The 14,049-nt window shown below is 36.4% G+C and overlaps 1 long non-coding RNA gene across 1 annotated transcript in view; it reads right to left on the bottom strand.

Moving 5' to 3' along the window:
- The window catches only part of LOC123619681 (uncharacterized), a 294,028-nt gene that overhangs the window by 228,566 nt on the left and 51,413 nt on the right, over positions 1-14,049 (bottom strand). The window contains exon 2 of the long non-coding RNA XR_012507282.1: positions 8,251-8,411. This is a non-coding gene — a long non-coding RNA (uncharacterized LOC123619681). The remainder of the gene's footprint in view (positions 1-8,250; positions 8,412-14,049) is intronic.

Consider the following 14,049-nt stretch of genomic DNA (forward strand, 5'->3'; position numbering starts at 1 on the left):
GATTTGTGTGTTCTTCACTCTCAAAGTGTCAGCTGTCAAATGAAATGATGGGGACTGACAGTTCAGAATTTTAAAAGTTCAGCTCCTTTCAAATGCACTAAATGAACAAGAGCTGCCTAATTTGGGCTGAAGAAAAAGCAACAAAAATCCCCTGTAAGTATGCAAGGTTTTATTCTACTTTTGCATGCTTAGTATGCACAGAGAATGTTGAATACTTTTCAGCTGGATACACTGTTAATTCTATGAGTGAGAAAGATTTCATTAGGTGAGCTTCAGGCAAGAGTGAGCTACAAATGGAATTCCCTTTTATTTTCTGAAATTCACAGTATATGACCCATATCCAATGATAAATGGTCTATAAACTCTCTTGCTGTATTTAATTGCATAAACTTCCATTATATTCTACTATTAACACGGGAACACTTTGACACAAGATGTCAGAAAGGGGAGAAAAATGAGTAAAAAAAATAATAAAACTTTCACTCTTAACAAAACCAACATAATCTTAGTATCCCTCAGAATGGCGTTCAACATGTAAGTTCCAAGCACACAATTTTAAATATTTTTTCAACCAATTAGTTACTTTTAATTTTGGTGGCACAAAAATCTATTAATCACTATTTAATTATCTGGAGCTCTTGCCTGCCTAATTAGTGCTTTCCGTATTGCATCTTCAACTAAACTGGGGACCCTATCAACTCATTTATCTGATACGTATTTGGTGTACTGGTGAGTTAATTAATGAAAAAAGAAAAAAAAAAAACTCGTTTAAATGGTTCATTCAAAAAAAAAAGCTTATTAAACACTTTGAACATTAAATAAGCTGACCGATTTTATTAGGTTTTCATTGCCCTAAAAAGCATTATATAAATGCAAAATCCCCATGTGACATTTCTGGGTAAATATACATTGTAGAAGGAATCAGAAGCAGCAGTCATCAGTTGAGTAACAATCCCTCTTAAGTACACTGCCTGAGGCAGCGGGCTTTTGAAATCTTTTATACAAAAATGGGAACAGTGATCAGACATCAGATTTTATTTGGAATTTTCTGGTGGTAGTCAGGAACACTAAGCACGATTGTAAATGAAATTATGTTGTTTATTCCAGGTAATGTACTGTAAAATGGTCTATACTATAACTATGCTTATAATACTGAAGAAAACAGAGTAATTTCCCGAACCCAACCCAGGCCTCCACCACATCTCCCTTTGGCTCTGCCTTGCCAAGATTCTAGCTCACACTGCGGCCTAAAACAGCTTTCCTAGGCACCCCTGGTCTAGGTCAGAGGCCTTCCTGGGTGTTCTCACAGCACCTGGGTGTAAACCTTCCTCGGTCTTTGCACTTCCTGTGAGGCAGCAGAGAGTACAATGATACAGAACATGGCTTTGGCCTAAGAAATACCTAGGTGCAAATCTAGATTCAGCCACCAACACGGCTGTTAGGATCAAGTGAAATGATATAAGTGAAGCATCGGGTGCAGTGCCTGACACATCATAAATATACCACGACCTTCAGTCATTGTTTTACACATTCTGCTAGTCTGTTCAGATGCTTCTCCTCCTAGATCCTGAGCTCCTTGTGTGCAGAGACACATGGTCCTTCTTTGTGTCTGCAAAGCCTAGCACAGTGTCTGACAGACGGAGAGCATCCACATATGCTTGTGTAATAGATGTACAGCACAACAAATCTGCAGAAAAGGAATCTAAGGGATTTAAGAGTAGAATAAGCAAATGGAAGTCAAATTGCCCTTCCTTCTTACAGAGGGCAGTAAGAATTCTGAGGCACAAATCCATACATGTTAAGTGCTTATGACCTAGTTCACATTTTTAAAAAATATTAGCTACCTAGCCATTATTAACACCTACATTGTTTCCTCTGGATCTCCAGTAACTTGTCAAGTAGACACAGGTATCTGATTCCTCATCTGAGCATTCATTTTGTGAGTCTCACCAGTTGAAAAATTGTCCATTGGAAATCAAAGCTGTCATAACATGAAAATAATCGCAGTGAACTGACCACTTTTAAGATTAGTTCCAAGTCAAACTCCCTCTTCAATTAACATAGCACCTATTTTAATCCATAGGATCAACATCTTGATCAGGTATAATCCTGCTGAGAATCTGATGTCTACGACTTCCTATGCAAATAGAATAAAAATTTCAGAGTTAAACTGAAAATCTTTTTAAAATGCAGGATTTCATAAAGTTTATTAAAGTGATATTGTTCAAGTCACAGGCAAAGACTGTGGATCTATCAAGGTCAAACAATTGAAAAAAGGAAAATAAAATCGGTGAAATTTCAAAATGGAACAATTTGAAAACCAAATGATTAGGAAAACCCATTTGAAAAGTAACAAAAACCATGGCATATTTTTGCAAAATTGATTCTTTTTATGAGAAAAGATTGTTCAAAAATCTAAGATTTGGTTACTTCTTCATTTTTCTAAGGATTACTGACTAGATTTTATATGACCTAAATTTTGTTTTTAACATACTTTCATTATTTCTAATTTTATATATTTAGGTAAAGTGCCAACCAAACCTTTCCTTTCCCTCTATTGTCAATAAAATGTTGGTTTCAATTGTAAGTAGATTTACAATGAGTGTTTTTTTTCTGATACCATCTAGTCCTAGGTTGAGAGAAAATCGTTCTTTGCAACCACTAGCACTTTTACTTCCATGTTCCACCATCTTCTAATAATGTCCAGGGGAGCCTAGGATGCTAATGCAGAATTCCACAATTCAAGTTCATGGACAATGCACTTTGTAAGGGGACAGGCAAGCAGAGAGATCTCAATGAGGCAAGTCTCATCTCAAGAAAAGTCCCTTTTTGTGGGGTAGTCCCCATTTAGGGGAAACTCCTTCATCCAGAGAAATAAGGTGTGGAAAGATTCTAACTCTACTGCACTAGGAAATGGGTATTTAATCCACAGGGACCCCATAACCAAATTACATTCAGTGCCAGACACTGCAATGCTCCAGTCGATAATGACCATGTGTTGCTGAATATATTATGTACAATATTCCAGAATGTTTTTAATCCTCTCCCACCTTGTTTAGTTTTGTTTTTCTTTCCTGATATAACCATTCACTGAGTAAGAAAAGGGAACATCTAAAAAATTTTTTTAAATCTAATTTCTAATGTGGAAATCATTGAAAGGAGAAATATATAATACTAAACTATTTGTTTCTTTTATATAATACTTCTAAAACCATATTCTAGTTCAATATTCTTTAAAACTATGCTATGGTCTGTGAATACCATTTGCCCGAGGATATTTATTTTATTATATCATTGGTGATTATATATTATCCATCCTGTGTTTTTCAAATATGACAAGGTTAGGTATTTTTGTTTTCATTTTAGTGGCACTTTTAAAGAAAAATTCAAATACCTTCACCAAAATACCAAAGATTATTCTTTTATCTCAATCTCTCTGTCAAGTCAGTTCAGCTCTAATTCAGGCAAATTCCTGACAGATATCAGAGTTCTATTTACTGATTATCTATTCTTCCCTTTGGGATCATAAGATTTTAAGTGAAAAAAAATCTAAAAGATTTATTGCTAATGGGATTCTACAAATGTTATCTTTGTTCAGAGGAAAAGTAATATACGATCCTGGCTTTGTACAGCATCTTTAACGTTCCTTTTTTGAATATGTATAACTCATTTAGAGACCAAGGATAGACAGTAACTCATCATTTTTGCTACCTGCTTTGGAATATCTGCACTTTGTCTGTTTGAAAATAATATAAACTTGTGATTTAATTGATGTCATAACTTCTATTCATCACCACATTCGTTGTAAACAAAGAGGCTCTGAATAATGAACAAAATGCTTATTGTTTACCAGAAGAAAGGTCGTAACATGTTATATTTACATTTATGTCATGTCTTATTATTAAATCTGTATAAACCATCTTCCTTCATTATTTCTGAATGGGAGACTGATGATAAGTGCTATTTCCTAGATTTTTTTATTCTTTTTATTTGTCTAGCTAATTTGTGTGCTGACGCATTTCAAGGCTGACTCTATGTTTTGCTTGTTAAGTTATTAGGGATTTGTAGTTCCCGAAAATCAAGAATGAGCTTCTAAATGTAAAACTTGATGGGTCGACAGCTTCGGGGAGGGAGGTCAGCTGCCCAGTGAAGGAAGACGAAATCTGTCTGCATGATCCTAATTTGCTTTGTATAATTGACATTGGGCTTGGAACTGGGAATGATTTGTTGTTAGGTTAAGCAGCAGGAAAGCTTATGGCTTATTATTTTTATTCCTGATACAGCTGAAGCAATGGGTGAGTAATGAGAGGACCATAGATAATCATAATGATAGTAGGCAATGAATAGTGTGCGCTTGGGTGATAGGGCAAGTTTTATCAGACTGTGATGGCCAGTAAGCTAATACAAACTATAAATATGCAGATTAGTCAAATCTTTATTACATTTGCAAATAGCTACTGGCGTGTTTTTCCTCTCCTACTTTATAATTTTGATGAGTCTGACTCCAAGCCCTACCTTACTTTCAAGGAAATTTAAATTAAAAGAAAATGTATCACATTGTGACAGGGAAATGAAAATGTACCCAGTAACACCTAACAGTCACACAATTAAAGGGCCGACATTAATGCTGGTTTTCTATTCCTGGAACACCTAGAAATTGACTCCTTACCCAGTACAAGTCCATCCAATTTTCACCCCTTCTCCTTCCCTCCCCACCCATTCCAGTGAACTTAGCTCACCCAAGATTTCTCATTTGCTGTGCTCTGTCCCTTGTTTAAACCAAAGAGAACACTGGATCAGTCCTCTTTTTTCTTACTATAAAGTCTCTTCAGAATCTAATTCAATGAGATTGTATTTGTTACAATGAATGCAGATTGTTCAATGGGGCAGATTTAAGAAATGCTGAAAAGAGTTCAGGGGTTTGCAGGGTAGGGGCCTGCTGTATGGTCGGGGGGGTGAAGTTTTATACATCACCCCATGTTTGTTAAGGTCTAAAAGCACTGAAAAGGATTTGTTCTGTTTGTGTGAAGGGCCTCCGTGCTCTGGGTCTCTAAGATGTTATGCTAAACTTTTCAGCACATGCACTCTTTCTTGATCTTGGGCCTGACATGACCAAGACCCAGGGCTCAGGCTCTCTGGGACTGACCCACATTGTCACTCCAATCTGGCATCAAGGAGGCTGCTACCCAAATAATTGGCTTCCTGCAATTCACACGTTTATTTTAAAATATGAATTTGGAAAATTGTTTCTGCATATTCTTTTATTTCAAGGGACCATTTTGTTTACTGAATGTTTTCACTTATCAAATTAACTGTTACTGAAAGATCCGTAATCTCCCAGGAGGATGAAGATCTTTAATCACATAATCTGAACTAAACAATCAATTATTAGAGTCATTGACAATATTAACAGCCCTAGGGGGAGTTCCAACCCATAGGGCTGCATTCTCCAGTTACAAGTTGCCAGTCATAGACCTGGGCTCCATTTCTTGATTCCATCACTCCCCAATGTTCTATGATTGGGAATTCCATACAACTCCATTTTACTATTTGCTATGATGAGTAGACCAAAGGGCTGAGATATATTTCATCAACCTAGAAAGAATGCAACACTGAGAAAATATGTAGGTACACATACATGTGTGCATGTGTGTATATATTAAACAGGCTAGACTTGATGGGGTACAATAAAGAATTAGTTTTCTTCTTCTCTACTATTTTAAGAAATTCTCTGTTAGATCTCCTTTCTACCCTCTTGGGAAACATCTCAGGAAGCTCCCTTTGGTTTTTGTGGTCACTTTTGGGTATCAGAACAGTATTATTTTCAGGTGTGAAAATATCCAATCCAATCTAAATCAAAACTTGAATCATTTCAAAACTTTCTCCCCTTCCCCAGCACATGCTGGACTTGCAACTTGAGTACAAGAAATGGAAAAGTGAGGGGAGGGAACAGCGTGAGGAGGGGGATAGATGGAAAAGACAAAGGTTTTCTTGATCAGTGCTTAAGTAATGTGGTCCTTTCTCTTCTGACTCTATTTCATGGTCTGCTTTGGGAAGTCTTTGGAGATCCCCAGACTGGGACATAGGTACTGACCCTGTCACCGTCCAAGCAATACACACTCAGGAAAACCACTTCTGATGATGCCTCAGCTTTTAATTTCGTTCTACATCCCTATGACTCCTGCTCCTGTGTCTCAGTCATTCGGGCTGCTAAAACAGCATCACAGACTGGGTGGCTTATGAACAACAGAAACATTTCTTACAGCTCTGGAGGCTGAGAAGTCCAAGATTATGGTGCCAGCATGGCTGGGTGAGGGCCCTCTTCTGGGCTGCAGACTTCTCATTGTATCCTAATATGATGAAAGGGGCAAGGGAACTTTCCTGACCTCTTTTACAAGGGGACTAATCTCATCCATGACCAAATCACCTCCCAAAGGCCCTCCTAATACTATCACATTGTGCATTAGGATTTTCAACATATGAGTTTTGGGAAGATAAAATCATTTAGACCATAACATCCTGGAAGGCAACACTCATGTGCATAGTGCAAACAAAAATTTATATACAAGTATTTATAGCAGCACTAGTCATAGTAACCAAAAGTAAAACCAACCCAAAGGTCCATCAACTAATGAATGGATAAATAAAATGCAATAAATCTATACAATGAAATATTATTAGGCAATAAAAAATGAGACACTGATACATGTTACAACGTGGATGAAACTTGAAAACATTATGCTAAGTGAATAGTCACAAATGACCACAAATTGTATTGTATGATTCCATTCATATAAAATATCCAAAATAGGCAAGAGGCAGAAAGTAGGTTAGTGGCTGTCTAGTTTTGGGAGATGCGGAGGAGGTGAGGATTGAAGGGTTATTGCTAAAGGGTGAGAAGTTTCTTTGGAGGTAATAAAAATGTTTTAAGATTGATTCTTGTAATGATTTCTCAACTCTGGGAACACATTAAAAGCCACTGGAGTTTGCAAGGTTGCCCTGGTGAATTGTATGTTACGCGAATTACACCTCAATCATAGAGCTATGATAAAAAACATATTCTCACTCTCTATCTTCAAAAGTCTATAGAATTCTCTTCTACAGACTAGAAGAGAAAGGTTAGTCCTACACAGACAAGCCTCACACCTTTCTTTAGAATGTGCAACACTGCAGACTGATTTCCGCAGCATTTAGGTCACAACTAAGACACCAAGATAGAGAGAAAATCCCATTTAACAATCTATTAAATTAATAAAAATCTAAAGCATTATGTATAGCATTTCATTTGTCTTTTCTTCATTATTATTATTCAATTTCAGAATAATGATTAAACTTCCAAACTTTGCAGAATGGTACATTTATTTTATAGGCTGCATAGCCCTCCCAAGTGATTCGGTTTCCCACAACTCTGCTGGTTACGTATTTCAATTAAAGGATTAAGTGCTATTCTTACAATTAGCTCAATAAACATTTGAGGACTGCAGACTCTTCTAATAATATAGTATATTGTTTAATGAGTTCCTATATTCTAATCCTTAAACAACCCTATAAGGTAAGTGTTGTTAAATAATCATTTCACAGATAAGGAAACTGAAGCTCAGAATGGTTAAAAAAATGTATGCAAAACAAAGCAGTTAGCATGACTGAGCCAGGACTCAAATTCACAGCCTCTGTCCCTCACACAAAGCCTTTGATATTCTCTCTCTTTTTGGCTCTCCTGTAAGAGAAACCTTAACATAATTTGTAAAGAAAATGCCTAGTTCCTGCTTCTAAGGATAACACTTGAAAACATCCAAGAGTGTGCAACATAAATCTGAAAACACTTGGCCCTTTGCCATAAGTAATTTATTTTTATGTTTTAGAAATTGGGAAATAGATGGTCATAGGTCAGGCTCTGTCCATTTCTGAGTGTGTTCTTTCTTAGACACCAACGTCTCTTAAATTTTATTTTGGAAATGCCCTCTTACAAATACAGTGGAGAATATGGCAGAGATCATCATTAGAGTAAAAACTGAGACTAATTCTGAGAAAGTGAATGAAGCTATGTGAGAGATGTCAGTGGCCAGGTGAGAGAGCCACATCACCACTCAGAGTGCTTTGTGCCATCGCAGCATTACCCTCCATAAAGACCAATCCACACACTAGGCAAATCAACGTGGTGGCAAAGAAATTTAAAAGGCTCTTCCTTTAAAAATGTAATTATTGGTGCAAAAGAAAAATCGTAATTGCTGTTTTTGACAAATCACTTACCCTGCTGCCTAGTCCTCATTTGTAGAATGGAGTGTTCTGGCTGTGGCTCCCCATCTGCTCCAGTCCTAGGAATCTGTGTCTGCTGCAAAGCTTGTCCCTGGAGATGGGCTGCCTTCTCTTTGTATCCTCCGTCCTCCCATTCTGTTTCCTCCTGGACTTTACTAAAGAAAGTACAACCAAATCATAATATTAAATTGTGTTTACACTTTACAACTGCAGAGTAAATAGAATTGAATTAGTTTACATCAATTAAATTAGACCATGATTCACAAATATGAACTGACAGTTAGGGAGCAGTGGCCATTTGGGGAAAGGCAACAGCATGAAAGAGAGAGATGAAAATGAACCAAAAAAATGTGACCTTTGCAGAAACAGGGAAATACTTTTTAAAAATTCTAATTACTCTCCTCAAAGAGACTAAACAAGCCAATATAATCAGAAAATTAGACTAGGCCACCATAAGAACAATATGAGACAGTAAATTTATTATAGACAGCAAGGAGATATTAGAAATATGAATGATGAAATTAAATTGAGTGTATAAACTAAATAATATTAGAAAAGGGATGCAATAATCAAGCTGGTGATCAAGAGTACAGAGTTGAGAGAATTTTCGAGGACTAAGAAAAACAAAAAAGAGTGAGTAAAATATTAAAAGATGCAGCTTTCTAACATCCACCCAGCAAGAAATTGAGAGGCAGAGAAGAGCAAAAGGGTAAAGGAAGTAACTTTGTAGAAAGTGAGACAATTCTATGAACTGAAGCAGACTAAAACAAAAACAAAAACAGGATTAGCACAAAAGAATAATAGTTCAAATTATCTTTGAATGCTGCAAAACAATGGAGCCATTCCTCTAACGGTCTGAGAAGAAATCATTGTGAACCCATAATTTTCTTCTCCAGCTTAAAAGCAGGACAGAAAAACTGTCAGTCAGGCAAGGACTAGGAAAACTTACTCCCCAAGCCAATCCCATAAAAACCATTTACTGAGAAGGCTATCCCAGGAAAATGAAAAAGAATACAAACTGGCTGATGACCGAAGATAAAAAGAAACATGAGCAACGGAGCATGAATGAGAAGTGAAGAAAACTCAAAAACATTAAGAGAGTCTGCCATCCCTTGATGTATTATGCTAAGAATATTTTCCTTCACAGGGGTTTAGTGACTTACTGCTCATTGTATTTCTTCCTCTGTGCATCCATTTACACTATTTGATTTTACAATGAGTAACATTCACGTAATCACAATATTAAAAAGGCTATTTTATTCATTTTAAAGTTTTGGTCTCAACTTATATAAACAAATCATGACGTTTTAGTAATAGTTAATTATAGCTATATAAGGGAATGTAAATGTTACAAACCTTGAAAAGGTAAATATAATAATATAGCCCAGAAAATCTACAAAATCACATTTCCTTAGACACTGCCTAAAGTCAGTTAATCACAAAATATTTAAAGTTATAAATACAGCATTATAATGCAAATAAGCTGAAATCAAGCATAGAGGTAGAATGAACTGATGAATAACTGGGTATTTTTAAAGTCGATAAATCAAAAAAGAAGTTGACGAAATACATGATTTAACATTTGTAGTGGTGACTATCAAAATAACTGAAAAATGGAAACTGTCCAAAGTTTATTTTAACTTGGAGGATGAAGAGGATTTGCCCTTCCCATTGTAAACTTTTCTACGTGGGCTGGATTTTTATTAAACAGCCTAGATAGTACTTTATATTTTTTATAGAGTTTAACATATTTCAGGGCATAAAAAAGCATAGCAGAAATACATCAAAATATTGATAGTGATTTTTTTTCTGGATGGGAGAAATTCTGGGTGGTTTTTCATATTATTCTTTCACATTTTGCTAGTTTCCAAATGTCCTACGCACAACACATTCCTCTTCAGAAAGCATAAACTAAATTTAATTTTTAAGTCTTTGATAAAGCCACCTAACATGATTTTGAAAATGCAAAATCATTAACATTTTTTCTTTGAAGGTCATGACAGCATGAAATCAGGATAAACTATACCAAGTTTCTCCAGGAATGTACTTGTTTACCCATTCCCCAACTCTGCAGCAAGACAAAGTGACTCTGTCCACCATAAAAGTAACAGCACTAATCCCCAGTAATAGCCCTGTCCACTCAGGTGTTGCATTAAATGTCTACCCTTAGCGGTCCCCACCAGTCCCAAGTTCTTGTCCTTCCCTTTACATATTCAGGAATCCCAGCTCACTCAGGAGCAACAGGATTCTAAGTAGCCAATTCTCATTAGCCTAGCAACAGCAGGCTCGATTATTGAAAACAATAGTACTTTTCAAAAAATGGAACTGCCAAAGTTTCCATCAGCAGTAACGAATACCCTCTCCCTGAACAGGTCTGTAGTAATAAAGGTTAGTGTTTGTTGCGTGCCCCATTTACCTGAATTCTAGGCATTAGACTTTTCTTTGCCTTTTTTTTTAAACTCCACCCTTCACATGCCCTTTCCATCTATTACTTCCCTCCCATTTTATCAGTATTACTTCCTTGACAACATACTTAAATATAATTATCTCATTTATTTTACTTTAGTCCTCATTACAATCGGTGCCTCCTTGCTAGGTCCCAGGGAAGTTGTGGGGGCTTGGGGGGGGGGTGGAACACACAAACAATTAAGACTTAAGGTCCTTCAGCACCACAGTATACAATGGTGTGTGCTCCTCAAGCAAATCCATAGTCACTTCCATCACAGAGAGAAGTAATTTCAAATCTTGCCCTAAGATTCTAAGTGTTCCTTCAACCTAGAGCTCAGAGGCTGGGAAAAACAATCAGTGGATTTCCTGCCCTTGATATCAGAATGGATGTTTGAAAAGTTTAAGTGCTGTCCATCTGCAAAGGTATTCTTGTTATTGTTGTTGTCATGTCCAATAGACTATGATGGGAGAATCTGGTTCATTATTAAAAGCAGAAAAGAATCACATGTGTAACTGCAGATAAATCTGACAGCTGAAAGCAATGTGTAGTAGCCATTTCTTTAGGGAGACTGACAGTAACTTCAGAAACTTACACTCAATTATCTAATCAGGTTTTTCTGCCCTTAAATTCTATGAAAAGACATTAAATATCATTAATTCATTAACGAAATGCCTTGTGGTTTTTTATGAATGCTCATGAATATTTCATAAAGTGATTAAAATTGTTAATCCTGCTCCCAATTAATTTTAAGTAATTCTTAGACCACATATGTAAATAACAGGTAATTATAATGTTTTACTATGTGTCATTTATATAACTTAGGCCATTAAAACTGCATTTCTGACGTGATACATTTCTTAGGGACCTATGTCACTTTTTTTTTAAAGCAACAATTCATTTTCACTTTATTTGAACCTGCATTAATTTTGAGGGGACTCTGAGGGGGAAATTTTGAGGGGCTTTAAAAGAAGAAAAATAGGTTCTAAGAATGTAAAAACTAGCCCATCTGTGAAGTATGGTTACCAAAGTTCTAGGATTTTCTCCTCCATCAATCTGCTCAGGAGGAATTCAGCATATCAACTCTAATTGAGAAAGCTATCATCTGTAGAATATGACACAAAGCTGATTCTACTCTTGTTTTTTCTTTATTTCTTTCTTCATGCTTTAGCTTGCCATTATGTTTGGTTACTACATGGGAAGAAAAAGGAACTTAAATCTGGAGGCAATTTAGAATGGTGGAAAGTTCAGAGAGTCAAAAAGAGCTAACTGTAAGGGATCATGACTTCCTAACTATGTGGTCTTGAGCAAATTATTTTCCTCTCTGAATTTCAGTTCCTTTACCTGTAATATTTTGAAGATAATACTTTTCCTACCTGCCTTGTTAAGATTTTTCTGAGAATTAATTAAAACACATATTAAAGGCACTTTGTAAAATGCTCTGCTATTTACCCGAACCGACCAGATAAATAGGTAATTTGAGCAAGTTACTTCACCACTTTCCTTTCTCCAGGCCTCAGTCTCCTAATGTCAAATGAAGGAATTGAAAATTCCTCACTTAAAACAAATCCTTTTTTTCAGTAGTTTGTTTCCATGTTACTGACTTTAACTTTCACTTTATGGATAGTTTTTTTTTGCAAGTTCAGATGGTGCAGGACTTGGAGAGATATAGGGGATGAGATGCTCCAAAGGTGGTCCAAGTACCCTGGTGAGTTCTGTGGTCCTTGGGTCTCATGACATCTGGTAGAGATTTGTGTGCTTGGACATCTCCCCAGACACATTCTGAGCTCATACTCTTTATCCTCAGGGCTTACATCCTGAATACCCATCACTTCCAAAGCAATGCTTTTGTCAGTAGCTTGACTTACTCTGGGGCAGATTGTTTCCACCATAAGTAGCCAAGAGAAGTTCTGTTTTGCCTTTGCCTGTTGTGTTCTGTGAGAACTAATTCCAGTCTTTGACACAGGGAGGCATATTTATGACATTTGGCTTCTTCGTTCCAACAGATTTTTCCTTTCAGTGTTTATGAGAGGTAGCATTAAATATTAGTGCTCCATCCTACTGGGCTCCTTTTGTTTAAAAGCATCTGTGTCCTTTGCACTTACTTTGGCCGTTATTACGAGGAGTTAGAAGTGTAGAGGCACAGCTCCAGAGTTGCTTGACTGCTTTTATGTCCTTTTATAAAAGGTTTCCAAATCAAGAGGATCATGTATTTGTTATTTCTGGGTCCATTAAATGCCCAAGTAATTAACATTAGCCATTTTGCCACTAACAAAGCATGGAAACCACACGGTTTTTGTGATGTATAGTCATTTCTATGTCAGCTTACAGTTGCACAAGCCCATCTAATCACCTGAATGGCAATACAATGAGACAGGCGCCAAGATTATATGGCCTGGCAACCAAATGACTCTTAACATTATTTGGAGATGTACAGACTCCAGCCAACCAATACTGTGTTATTTTAAAGTTTTTGAAGTTGTGAAGAGAAACTCTTAAAACAAGGATAACAGTGGTAAGCATCTGAAAAATTGACCTGTACCCAGCGTCAACATAAACACAAAAGAAAGTACATTTCAGATATATTCATAACATAATCAGAAACCAGGCTCTGACAGTGCATACTCTCCATTTGCAAACACATTCCTTTCTAAAAAGCTGCAATTAATTACAAACTAGTTTTGATGCCGTTTTTGCTTTCCTTAAATATGGAGTGAATTCACCCCATAAACTAATGAACCAAAGTGAAGCCAAATAGAGACCAGCTGGCTGGATGGCTCAGTAATTTTATCCACATGATTGATTTTATGATCCTTTCACTGAAGTAACTAGTCTTTATTCTTGCAATCAGCACCAATGACAATTTGGGAGCGGTGGAGAATTATTAAAATCTGGGGAAAGAAGAGACGCAGTTTGTTTGATGTGGAACAACACATTCTTCCACACACTTCTCTGGTATTATAGGTGCTGAATTCTGAGCCTCTCTGGCTTCCAAAGAAACACACTGATTAGTTGCCACAGGGACATAATAAGCAACCAATGCCTAAATAATCATTACAGATACTCCATTAACAGCATCTAACTGTGTGGCTTTTAACCATACAAATTGTTTTTTGACAGCTTGTAACCTTTTCAAATAGTTTCCTTTGGGCATTATACCACACTCAGATCTAATTTTAACTTTCACTTAGTTTATAATTTATGAGTTTCTTTGGAGATGCATAATGTACTCGAGGAGAAAGGATACATTCAAATAAAAGCTAAAAACAAAATCAATTGCCGTTTTAATCCACGAAACCTTTGCTCACCAGGAGATAACTACAGTAGGATGAAACAAAAAGAGAGGA

The sequence above is a fragment of the Camelus bactrianus genome, chromosome 6 (genome assembly GCF_048773025.1).
Source record: "Camelus bactrianus isolate YW-2024 breed Bactrian camel chromosome 6, ASM4877302v1, whole genome shotgun sequence".
NCBI lineage: Eukaryota > Metazoa > Chordata > Mammalia > Artiodactyla > Camelidae > Camelus > Camelus bactrianus.